Source organism: Podarcis muralis, chromosome 1 (assembly GCF_964188315.1).
Source record: "Podarcis muralis chromosome 1, rPodMur119.hap1.1, whole genome shotgun sequence".
Lineage (NCBI taxonomy): Eukaryota > Metazoa > Chordata > Lepidosauria > Squamata > Lacertidae > Podarcis > Podarcis muralis.
The window spans coordinates 39,326,199-39,340,283 of NC_135655.1; positions in this window are offsets into that span (position 1 = coordinate 39,326,199).

The window sequence follows — 14,085 nt, forward strand, 5'->3', positions numbered from 1 at the left end:
GGAAGTGATGGTTGGATGGTGTTCTCGAAGCTACCGGCATGAGTTTGACCAAACTGCGGGAAGTAGTGGAGGACAGAGGTGCCTGGCGTGCTCTGGTCCATGGGGTCACGAAGAGTCGGACACGACTAAACGACTAAACAACAACAACAACAAGGGAAGGAAGTCTTTAACCCTTTATCCCCTGCCATGGTTGCAATGGAACTATCCTGTTGTAAAGCTGCTATTTGCATCAGGAGGAAAGGATATGTGTCCCCTTAAACTTAATTGGATTTACTGCTGAATAGACATGCATAGGATCGTGCAGTTAGGCTACAGTCCTATGACACTTTCTTGGGAGTAAGCACTAACAAATTCAGTGGGATTCATTCCAAGTAAATATAAATAGGATGAGGCAGAAATGTAAGAAGGCGCTGTTTTGTGTTCCACCCTGTCCCTGTATCCATCACATGCAACCTTGTTTCTGTTGCTCTGCAGTTCATCTTTCGCCATAAACTATGCTATTCGCTGCACTGTAATTTCTTGCTTAAAGTACATTGTCATTATGTTACTCCACCCCATTTGTTTCAATGCAAAGGAAACACAATGCATATTGGGAGGGGAAATAATCAATTACCTGTTGTTTGCCAACAGTAAGCAAGAATAGTGAACATTTGTTGAACTGATTTCCATTCTGGACATCAGATGAATAAGCAAACCTCAGCAATTTCTGCTGGCGTTTCTGTTTTTGTTGGAGTTCTACAATATCCCTAGGATCAGGCCATTCGTCTTTATGTAGCTCTTTCCCCCACCCCCCATCCCGAAACATTTCAGCTGTTTGAGAAAATGCAATATTGGAATGATCCTGACAACATTCTTCTAAGAGAGGCCCGAATGTAGGCTGAGCACAGTGGTTTGCCAAAGGATGTGATGTGAACTGGAGATCTTTGGTTCATATCTTATGCTTTTAACTCCTATACCGCATTAGCTTCTAGCATCTTACTCCCTTTCCCTTGTAAAACAAATGTCTGGATCTGTGTGGACTTAATATTTATCTCCCCACCGCCCTTTAAACATTTAAAGTCTCGCTTCTGGTATATCTCAGCAAAAGGAAGTGCAGCTGAGCACATTTTCCTTTGGCAGCTCCGATCCAAAGGTCTTTCAAGCACCTTTTGGTGTGAAATAATAATAATAATAAAATGTTATTGAAAAAAATAGTGGAAAGTGAGTTGGGATTTTAATTGACTTTCATGTTGTTTCCCCACCAAGTTCAACCTGAGGTGAAACATTGCATTTATGTCAGATTTTGCTGCAAGCAAAACAATAGAAAGGCTCTAAAATTAATGTTGGTGTCCAGTCAAAGGCCATACATAGCCATTAGTGGGAGTGCTGGGTTGAGATAACAACGCATTGGAAGCATGAAAAATTCAACAGTAATTGCTATCTTCTGGTCTCTCTCCTTTTCTTCCTCTCTCTCTCTCTTGTATAGAATCAGCTATGCTTTCCCAAAATGGCATGTCTGCTGTTCTACCCCACAGTAATGCAATGGATCTCGATCATTATGACTAATGGAACTGCCGAGAAGCTTCTCTTTTATTTTTTGGCAAAATGCAATACCACAGTCGATCTTTCACCACACATTAGGGACCCATGTAACAAGCATTTCTGGTTGCCTGAGGACTAACTTTGATTCAGCACCTCCCCACCTTCCGCCACCCAACTCAGTAAACTACAGTAAGATGAGTGGAATGCTATAATTCAATGCTATTGTGAATCTAATGCTTGTCTCTTTCTCTCCTCCACTTAGGGCTTTACAGTGTAAATTTACACTACTAGTTTTGTTAACATCTATCAGCTTGCACTAGGCCAAACACTACACACACACACACACACACACACACACACACACACAATACAAGTCTCAGGGCATTTGGGTTTTGCTTTACATCAAGCAACTACTCATACTGTCCCCCACATTATACAGTAAATTTGCAAGCCACGTATTATGGTTTAAGATTCAAACCTCTGGACACAATTATGGTTGACCAGTAGGCTTTTCATCTGGCAAATGACTTGGCTGACTTCGAAATCAGATCTTATACCCTCCAGATAGCAAACTTGTTGGCTATCCATGAGATTTTAGCTCTTGGATGGATATTTCACAGGCTAGTTTTTGTGTTTTTAAAAGCAAAAGAAGGACCCGTTGTGTAACAGCATTCTGTGTAATGAAATTTTTCATAAGAGCAAACAAAATAGAAAGGCAGAGAGATAACTTCTGCTGTTGATACAGGGGTAAGATCACATTTAATTTCAAGTCAATAGATTTGCAGAAACTCAGCACTTAGGTGATCAAAGACAAAGCAAGATTTTTTCCCATAATTGCATTGTTGTTATTACCAATTCATGCATCCTTACAACACATTTTCAATATATCTAAGATTAACTATTATTTTCTCTCCTATAAATAAAATATAATCATCCTGAAAACCAGTGAAGGGGAAACCATCAGATCCATTAACCTGACTAAGAATTCCTTCAGGCCGATAATACAGTACTGTGGATCTTTCATTTTATTGAGCTATATCTTTTTCGTATGGCAACCAGCAGAGAGAGAGAGAGAGAAATCAAATTTAAAATCAAAGGCCAAGGGTTTTTGTTCTGGGAAGTGGTGAGCCAGTGGCTGCATATCCGTTTCTGCCTAAGGTTAACTTTTTAAAAAAAGAACTCTTAATTTGCAAACCCTAGAATGCAACCAAAGGGCATTGCTTTCTGAATGTAGGGAATGTGTTCTTTCATTCTTTGTTGGGTATCGTTTTCAAAATCTTTGTTGCTAAGATTGTAGCTATCTAACCCTGCAGTTCTTCAGACCCTTTCACATCTTCTCTGACACTCATCCAGGACTTTGTGCTGTTTGGATCCTTAAAAATAGTTCTAATTATAAGGGTCAGAGCTGCATTGCCTCGATAAAGCTATGGGTGTGTGGGTGTGGGTGTATCACAATTCATTTCCCCTCCAGCTTTACAACACCCAGGAATGGGCATTTCTCTTGTCTCTCTGTGGTGAAACCCCCTCATAAAACATGAAATCAACAATAAGGTAATCTTGCAAAAGGATAATGTTTTATAGGCAACCTATTATCTCCTAACAGAAGGGGCGATTAGTCAGCTGCTCTGCTTGAACCTGATCCAAAGCCATTTCAATTCCCGGCTCCACTCAGTGCTACACTCAAGCCGTAAAGCCAGGAAACTAGAATAATCACTTTGGCTTCTTTTTCTAGGATTATTATCATCATTATTGTTAGTGATGGAGATTGCCGCCTTTGTTTTTGCTTTCGGTAACCAACGCTCAGCCAAAATGCATCACTGATGTCTAGTAATATAATTAATGTCATCCTGGACCATTGGCACTTATCCTTTCTGCCTGACTCATAGCGCTGCAGTATCTGCATATAAGATAAGATGAGCTACATCTCTTGCTAGGAAAATATCTGGAATCAAGATGGATTCGGGGTGTGTGAAGAGGAGTCTTGCCCATTGTAAGGGAACATCACACCCAGCCATTGTGACAAGATCTCTGCCAAGAAGGGACATCATAGAGGTTCATAGCATCTTTCATTATACTGGAACCTGAGGTATCCAATGATGCCAAATGATGAGAGATTGAGGACAGGTGGAATTAAACTGTGGAGTTCACAAGATGTGGCAATGGCTACCAATTTGGATGGGTTTAAAAGGTGAATAGACATGTTCATGGAGGATAAAGCTAATCATGATCTCTATATATTATCCCCAGGGACATGAGTGGCACTGTGGTCTAAACCACTGAGCCTCTTGGGCCTGCCGATCATAAGGTTGGCGATTCGAATCCCTGTGACGGGGTGAGCTCCTCTTGCTCTGTCCCAGCTCCTGCCAACCTAGCAGTTCAAAAGCACACCAGCGCAAGCAGATAAATAGGTAAAACTGCGGTGGGAAGGTAAACGGCATCACTTTTTATTTTATTTTTATTAGCAGAATACTTATTCTGAATTGTGATCTGGCTAGAAACGCATAATGATTTTTTTCTTAATACACACACTTCAACATCTTCCTGATTTTCGTTTCATTTCATTCATTCCATTTGGTCAGAAATGGACTTGCAAAATTAACTTTCTTTCATTGCCTTCTTGCCCTCTTCTGTGATGTTCAATCTTGATAGCTAGATTCATTTTGTCGAACAACTTTCCGATTTCATTTGTCTCTTCAAATCTATTAGGTCTTATCCATGTATTATGAGTGCCAGCACACTGTTAAGGAAAGTGTGAACAGTCAAAAGTGGAGGTGGCTGTTTATTTACATGGAAAAGATCAGTGCTAATGTAACCACATCTGGCTTGTAGCAAAGTCCTGCAGAGTTGCTGAAGCTTTAAGGAGGTTTAGTGATTTGCCTGAAATCACATAATTTGCAACTGGATCACTAGGATTAGAAGTTCAAACCAGAAATCTTTGGAGCTTTGGGACTTTCTTTTTTAACCGCTATATGCAAGTGATATGATTTCCTGCTCTCTGTACTATTTCAGGCCCAATTATTTAACTTCTCTTCCTTTGGTTAAATCAACTCTCTCTGTGATCTGGAGAGAAAAGGAAGATACATAGGAAGGAAGATAGACTAACACAATAGCCTGCCTTACTATGATTGATGGATGAAATGAATATTCTGCAGGCATCCACAGTCACGATGTTGACAACTCATGTTCTAGTGTAGCTTCAGCAATGGGGAGACTTTTCTACTTCTGGAGGCTCCCTGCATGATTAAAAATATTGGAAGACCAGGATTCTTAATCACTTGAGAAGCTTCCTTGAGTAGCAAGGGCTTCCCCATTGCAAAACTTATGTTAGAAGACAGGGAAGTCAACAAAAGCTAGGGGATAAGAAGGATGCTGTGATCCTTTTCTACCTGTGTACAGCTGTAAATGCCTGACAAGAGCTTTACAGGGTTTGGGTTGTGTGTATGTGTTATTTCATCTACTCTTTTTGATGCAAACCATGTTCTGATTGCTGGATATTTACCCAAAACTGTTTTTCTAGGGCAATGGGTGAGGCTTTTAACCAGAGGGTGTTTATAACTCAGATGTATTTCCTGTTCCTGTTTCAGGAACATCACTCAAATATGGAAATAGGAGGAGAAACTCTGTCTGGTGTGCATTTTAATGCAAACCAATCTAATTTGCACCCCCCCCCCAAAAAAAAAAATAATGTGTGAGCTATTTCTCAAAATTCACGCATCTCTGAATTTTGCACTGCAGATTTCCAACCCAAAAATGTGTGTTAAAAGAACACAGATTTGTGGAAAGTGTGCGTTAAAATGCATACATTAGTGAAAACAACATACAAAATTTATTATGTTTGGGGAAAGTGCTTGCAAATGTGCAAGGGATATTTATCCTGATCTCAGACAATTCCTCGTTCTCAACAATGTACATCCAGAAGTTCATCGTCCATGAGCTGATCTGTCCTCCAGTCTAGGTATGCCTGGTGGCAAGTTAAGAAGGCAACTTCTGACACCATTCATTTCAACAAGACTTGCACAGTGGTACCTCAGGTTAAGAACTTAATTCATTCTGGAGGTCTGTTCTTAACCTAAAACTGTTCTTAACCTGAGGTACTTTAGCCAATGGGGCCTCCCGCTGCCGCCACGCGATTTCTGCTCCCATCCTGAAGCAAAGTTCTTAACCTGAGGTACTATTTCTGGGTTAGTGGAGTCTGTAACCTGAAGCGTCTGTAACCTAAAGCGTCTGTAACGTGAGGTACCACTGTATAGGCTATCCCCCAAAATGCACCCTGAAAATAGCTAGCCATTGTATAGCAGCAGAGCCTGGTGGATTGCAACTAAATACTTTATCCGGTTAATGATACTTTTTTTCCAAATTACCATTCTGCAATCTAATATAAAATTAATTTATAGCAAGACAAAGGTAACCCGGGAAATTAAACTGTCGAAATCATTTTCAATTATAGCGTAATAAGCAAAGGGCTTTCAAAACACAAACACTGTATCTAGAATTAGATGCAGCCAAAAAGGATTTATTCTATTTGCTTATTTCTGTGGGAATAGACATTAATGGATTCTCATTAAGTGCGGTGACTCTGAATATTTCTGGAGCAGAGTTGCACTTTGGGGGGAAATGGGATGTCCTACAAGATTACTCTTTGAACATTTGAATCATGAAACGGTCTGTTTTTGGCATCCAGCATCCATCCTGTAACACTGAGCTACTTGCCTCAGCACATAGATGCTTGATAAACATGACAGTGGAACTGGACGCTTCCTTGTTTTGATGCAGTAACCCTGGTGGACTAGAACACCAGGCTTAATTTGCCCTTAACACATGCTGATTCCAGAGGATCAAAAGATAGCTGTCTACTTTCAGATTTGAAAATAAGGGATCAGCAGCCTCACCTGTCCCGGGGACAGTCTACGGGATATCTAACAATACGGGATAGCAGCGGGAAGCAGCGGGAAACGGCGCTGGAATATGGGAATTTCCCGTAAAAAAAGGGAAGGTTGACAGCTATGGGATCAAAAGTGTCTAGTAGTTACTGGACCCAGGAATTTAGGGTGTGTAGCTCCCACAAACTCATAACAGTAACATCATAGTAGACACCTTTCTGTTTTTAAACTCTGGATTTTTATTTATTTATTTTAATAAATGCTTTTGTCTCCATTGTCTAATGCAGGGACAGCGAACCTTTGGTCCTTCAGATGTTGCTAGATTGCAACTCCCACCATCCCTGACCTTTGGGCGTGCTGGCTGGGGCTGCTGGGAGTTGGAGTCTGAGAACAACTAGAGGGCCACAGGTTCCCCATCTCTGGTCTAACATTTCTTTGGGTGGATGTAAACATGAGGTGGGTTGTTACGGTTTAGATGTCCTCCAAAAAGCATCTGGACTCTCCAGCAGTTTAAGGGGGAAAGTAAATATGAGGAGCTTCATCCAGAGCTCACTTCCACAAGCAAGAACATTACCTGAGCACAGCTCCAGCCAAGGAATACACTCACTGCTGGGAATGGGTGGGTGAAGTGGCTCTTCTCAGTTCCTCTCTCCATCTGCAGACCTCACCATCACCCCCACCCCCACTGCTCTTGAGGTGCCCCCAATCCCTTGGATCAGGGTTCGGTGTGGTACAGGAGGAAGATGTATTTGACAATAGTTGCCTCTCCAGCTCTGCCAGCGAGATCCCTCTGCTGGATCAAAATCCTCCTACGCATGGCAGCAGACTTCTCATCTGTGGAAAGGGAAATCTGGAACCAACTGGTTTGTTAGAAAGTTGTTTAAGAGTATTCTGCCAGCGAGAGATATTCTTGGTTCTTGCCTTGACTAGCTTTGGGAAAACACACGTTGCCAGTCTCATCATTAATCACTTTAAAGATGTATATTAGTTTAGTAAAGTTTATTTGGTTTAAAAAACCTGCTTCCCAAATGGCCACCATCTCTAAATGCAAGTGCATAGAACACGGTGCTCTAGGACAATTTTCACAGAATTTTAAAATGTATCATCTGGATGTTGATTATTTTAGAATACAGCAGTACCTCGGGTTACATACGCTTCAGGTTACAGACTCTGCTAACCCAGAAATAGTACCTTGGGTTAAGAACTTTGCTTCAGGATGAGAACAGAAATCATGCTTCGGCGGCGCAGCAGCAGCAGGAGGCTCCATTAGCTAAAGTGGTGCTTCAGGTTAAGAACAGTTTCAGGTTAAGAACGGACCTCCAGAACGAATTAAATACTTAACCTGAGGTACCACTGTACGTATCTTGAAGTTATTGGCTCACTGCAATTCTGCTGGTTTACAGCAAGAAGGGTTCACTGTAGTTCACTGTAGCTCTTTGGATAAAAAGAGGAAATAAAATCTGATGATTTTACGTGCTTCGTGCTAGTACTCTTAGTTCTGAACTTGTAAGGACCTATTCCAAAGGGTGATGTAGGAAAGGGGCTCTCCGCAGGATTTTTCTCCCTCCCCAGATTTTTTCTTGTTCTCTACCCATGCGACATTATTGGCATCAAAACGTCTCCCATATCCAAGCAAGGATTCATTTAACTAAAGTTGACTTCTGCTGCTGCACATAAAGTCTCTATGCTAACATTCCCAGCATCCCATTTGTGATATCTGATTGACTCATTGACAATATCAAGCCCCTGTCTAGAAGCACCCACATGCTTATGTTGCAATAAATACATGAGATGCCCTTCTTCATCATAAGAGGACAGCAAAGGTTAACATGTAGGTACAGTAATCTGGCATACCATGATAAGTGGCTTTCCTGCAATTCTACTAGCTGTTAGTTCATTTCCACTTCCCCACTGCTACTCTCACAGCTAACAGGACAGAAGCCAATTGTCAGTCTTGCTACTGCTAAACTTAACCCTGTCATGTGTCTTGGCTTTACACTTGAAATGATTTTATTCTCATTTGAGTACTACCTGTCCAGTCAACAGATTATTCTGGTTTCCTGGCCTCTTGACTTTACATAATAGTTTTAGTTGCTCTACGTACACCGGTTGTGGGGTGACGTGGATAAATAAACTTGGATTTTGAAAGAAACAATAAATATCTTGTTATTTTGCTTTTCCTTCAAACTCAAAACCAATTTGTCAATGCACCACAACCCCTTCTCCCATTTTCATCTTTCTGTTGAATCACGATGGTTCGGATCCAAAGGGCAGCAACTGGATTTCACTTTGCCTAGTATAACTTCTCGTGTGGCCTTTGGAAATGCAACTGGGTGCAGAATAGAGGCTGCAATCAATAGTGAAAATGTCCAAAACTCTGATGTAGAAGTCCTTCAGGTATGCACATGGAGCTCTCAACACTGAAGATGTGCATTGCTACTCTTCTGAGCAATAAAAAGCTTACCTAGTTTGGGGATTTGCAGTCATGTAATGTATGAAAAAAACAGAACCACAAATTAACCAAATATATAGACCTATGTGTGTGGGAAAACCTCTGTGAGAACTTTTGCATCCCTGCTAGACTCTATAGGCTGCCCTAGCAATTTGCATTGTGTGTTTGGAAACACACTAAAATAAGAATAGCCTGCTGGATTAGGCCAATGGCTCATCTAGTCCAGTATCCAGTTCTCATGGTGGCCAACCCAATGCCTATGGGAAACCTGCAAGTGGCACTAGAGCACTCTCCCCTCCCATGGTTTACAGAAACTGATATTCAGAAGCAATGTTGCCTCCAAATGTGGAGCTAAAGCCAGTAGCTATTGATAGCCCTCTCCTCCATGAATGTGTCTAATTCTCTTTCAAATCCATCAAAATTTGTGGCCGTTACTGCCTCCTGAGGGAGTTGGTTCCATAGTTTGACCATGCATGAAGAAGCACTTCCTTTTATCTGTCCTAAATCTTCCAACATTGGATGTCCACAAGTTCTAGCGCTATGAGTGATGGAGGTCAAAGTGCTCTACACAATAAAATATTTAGTGAGATTCTGCAACTTATCGCAAAGAAAAAATATGTAAGAATCACTTCAGTCCTTGTCCCAATAAAACAAATCCTGCTACCCACATCATCTTACATTTTTAACAAGGACACCCTCAACAAGGAGCTACTACATTATCCATGCTTAACATAGAATGTCATACTCTGTTATCAGTATATTTTCTATATTCATCCTGCTTATGTCTATGTGTTTTATCAGAACACAGCATGCAGAATCAGTCCATCTATCCCAGTACTGTGGCATCAGCTCTCCAGGGTTTCAGACAGGATTCTCTCCCAGATCTACCTGTACATGCTAGGATTTGAACTTTCCCAACCTTTCAGCCCCTTAGATATAATTCGGTTCGTTAATTTCTGAATATTCTGACACTGCATGACCTATCTGGGCTCATCATGCAACACAAGACTTTTAATGTTGTGCCTTGCTTATAGTAGCACTGCAATCCTATTCTGGTTCTTGCCCAGGTGTTTCTCATTCAATTCCCACATGAGAATATCAGCAGAGTTTTAGGAACAGTGACTTTGTTCAGCCAAACCATTTGTGACAGCCCATGCTCAGATTTTTATCACTTTACATAAAACTCCATCAGTGGCTCTTGCGCTCAGCCACACCTGGAACAGCATATGGTTTTGATCCTAATGTTGTTGATCCAAATGTTTCAAGAGAAGCAAGTATGTTTCTCAAAAGCAAAAAATCTACACGTATCTCATTCTGTTCATTCCCCAATATTTGTAAATGTATTTATAACCATGTGAAATGTTATAAATATAAGAAGGAAAAATCAGCCAAGTTCCCCCACCCCCCAAAAAAGTTTTAAAACTTTTTTTAAATTGTCAGATAAATACTCATTAAACATTTGGCTTTGTGATAAAGGCCATGTTAGAAAGACCATGTTAGAAAATCTGTTCATTGATGTTTTCCAAAAGACTGAAAAGAATATATGAACAGAAAACTTTCAACACATTGGAATAACAAACTTCAAAGCTGAAGCTGACCTTTGTTTTTCCTGCAATATCATTTTACAGATGAACCAACTAATTTTACTACGATGCTCACATGAATAACTTGTTCCATGCAGGGCACTGGGAGCTAAGATGAGTTCTTAGTATAGAGAGCATGAGACATAAAGCACATCAAAGTTTGTTTAATAGCATTATGAATAATAGCAAATCTCTTCCACGGAGTTGCCTTTTTAATGTCTTTCATCCATTCTTTAACCAGAGGCAATGCTTATGATTTCTGGAGTTTAAAAGATAGCTGGTGCTTAGTTAACAAAAAGAATGAATGGATAAATGCCTGGTGAAATTGTGAGCAGCATCTGAATGACATCTCAGAAAGCAATAAAAGAAACTAGAGCCAACAAAAGAAATGTCAGATTTCATAGTTTCAAAGAGCTGGGAGGTTTCCTGGACAAATTGCTTGATCTAGATAATCTGGAGTAATTTTTGCTGTTTTATATATAATCTCAACGGTCCTTCTTGTTCATATATTGGGACCATAAGAGCTGGATCAGTAGAAGAGCTGACCAAACATTGACCAAGATGGTGGTCCCTTCGCATCAGCCACACATAATCCGGGCCTATATTTCTATATCCTGATGAAACATTCAATTTGTATTGAATATCTAGGGTATAGAAGTAAAGCACAATGCCATTCATTATTATTGCAATAGTTCAGATTTAATATGTTGCGCATCTCAAGGGTTCAAAGCACCGCCTATCTCTGCAGTTGTTACAACAGTCCTGTAAAATGGACCAGCATTGTTTGTAAACGGGATTGCAGATATGCTGAGGTTGTGAGAATAGTGGCTTGCCTAAGGGCATCTAATGAGTTCATGGCTGACAAAAGATTGGAAATGGTAATTTTCCAGCTCACACTTTTAATCATTATATTGTTTATTCACTTCAAAACACACACACACACACACACAATTCTGCTTCGCCTGTCTAACAGTGCAATCTTAAACACACTTACCTAGGTGTAAATCCCATTAAACTAATAGGGCTTACTTCTGAAAGGCAGGCATATGATTGCACTCTCAGACGCCAACCCTACTTACATCTACCTGGGATTAAGCCTCAAAGAACACAGTGTGACTTTCTTCTGAACAGACATGAGTGCGGTTTTCCTGTTAAGCACCTAACCTATCCTTTACTGTACATTTTATTGGCCCTTCTATCATTAAAAATATATTTAGCTAAGATGATCCAATACTGTTTCTGTGCCCGTTTAGGTAATTAACACCTTTCCATACTGGCCTATACTTTTCTTGCCATTGTTACTTTAAAAGGCATTTAGTTCTGGCAGCCTTGAGTAGTGCTTAGTTACATCATTAAAGCAATCAGCACTACAGGGAATTCTTATAATGTGTATATTATAAGGATAATTTTTATTACCTTGCGGTTCCTTTAGGGGTGTGGTTGTTACATTATAAACAAGCCATGGTAGCCCTAAGGGGGAACACATAAAAGTAACTCCTTTCAATGAGTGCTTAGATTGAAACTGACAAGGTAATTGACAAGAATGTTTTTAATAGGCAGGATTTATATCAGTCACTCTGGGGCTCCACAAATTAGGCCATCAGCAGCATGTTTACAAGTGCGCACATGTTCTAAATAACATGTTTTTAGTGTAGGCAACCCATGACCACATCCCCCCGACATATTACCTGGTTCAGTGGGCACGACACTCACCTGGAGCTTTTCCTCAGGCTAAAGAGGGTAGGGCAAAATCTCTTGAGGATCCCTCAGATCTTTGTTGCTGTTCTTCAAGTTAATATTTATGAGAAATGTTTTTCGTTTCACAACTCTAAGAGTATTTTAAGAAGTGCAATATTAAGAAGTAGAAAACCATGTCCACATCATTTCCAGATTCCATCAAGGTTATACGCCCAGAAATTCTCAAAGATAAAAAATCAGGGAAAAGAAACAATTTCAATATCTCTATTACTTAAGACATTTTTAGAACATATATATAGACTCTGTATCATTCTCGTTTCCTTGTCATTCTCCCAGGATGAATGTCTACAGAGGAGATCAGGTTTTGCTCATCAAGTTTCAGCTTGCAGGAAAGCATTTATATATATAAAAGACCCAAAACCTAAGATTAACCTTCCCTGGCCTAGTACCCTCCAAATGTTTTGAACCACAGCTCCCATCAGCTTCATCCAGTACTGGATGAGGCTAAATAGGACTGCCTCTCCCCATATGAACCAACCTGGACCCTGCGGTCATCATCTGAGGCCCTTCTTCGTGTGTCTCCTTCACAAGAGGTGGCAACACAAGAATGGGCCTTTTCTGTGGTGGCTCCCTCTTTGTGGAATGCTCTCCCCAGGGAGGCTCACCAGGCACCTTCACATATCTTTATGCACCAGGTGAATACATATCTCTATAATCAGGCCCTATAATCATTTTGTATTTTTATGTTATGAACCACTCTGTGATCTTAAGATGAGTGGTGGTATACTAATTTAATTAATAATAATAATGGTAGTAATAATCTGTCAAGCCCTAATATTTCAGGCATGGGGGGTTGGTGCTGTGATCTAAACCACTGAGCCTCTTGGGCTTGCCGATCAGAAGGTTGGCGGTTCGAATCCCTGCGACAGGGTGAGCTCCATTGCTCTGTCCCAGCTCCTGCCAAACTAGCAGTTCAAAAGTATGCCAATGCAAGTAGATAAATAGGTATCGCTGTGGCAAGGAGGCAAACAGCCTTTCTGTGCACTCTGGTTTCCATCACGGTGTCCTGTTGCGCCAGAAGCTGTTTAGTTATACTGGCCACATGACCTGGAAAGCTGTCTGTGAACAAACACTGGCTCCCTTGGCCTGAAAGCGAGATGAGCGCCGCAACCCCATAATCACCTTTGACTGGACTTAACCATCCAGGAGTCATTTACCTTTACCTTTAACTATTTCAGGCATTCAGGAGAATTCTGAAAACTCATTTGTATCAGTGGCTTCCTCCTAATATAATTTTTCTGAAATTGTTTTACTTGGACAAACATTTGGCTAAATGCTGTGTATTACTGGTTTTTATTCATTTATGTGATATTTTACTTGGTATTGCATTTTATTCTGGGGTGAGGTTTTTGTCCTTAGAAGCATCCTAAAAGAGGTAGCCTCAGAATTTATTTAGTTTGGAATACTTACTTACTATATTTCAACCAGATAACCCAATAACATTGTCCCAATAATACTATTATCCGGGCAGCGCACGTAAAACAAGAAAACACCATTTTAAAATATTATATAAAATCGCAATTTGCACGATAACGGATTTTATCCAGTGGAAAGAGAAATAAAAATTGACTGCTTAAAAGTATGCTCATCATAAACTGTGGTGAGAAACACTAAAATAATTTGCTTATTTTAAAAGGCTTGGAGAATGGAAAGACTTCACCTGGTGCCAAAAATATTACAGAGAAGATGGGCATTCTCTGGTGACAGCATCTCACAGCCAAGATGCCACTAATGAGAACACCACCTCCCTTCCATTGGTGGGACAGGGGATCTCTGGGTTTGGGTCAGTATATCTATGGGGAAATCTTTCAGGTACCCTGTTGCAAAGCCATTAAGAACTTGTGCAGAAAACTGCTCTCTCTCTGCCAAAAACAAAAGCCTAGATAGGTAT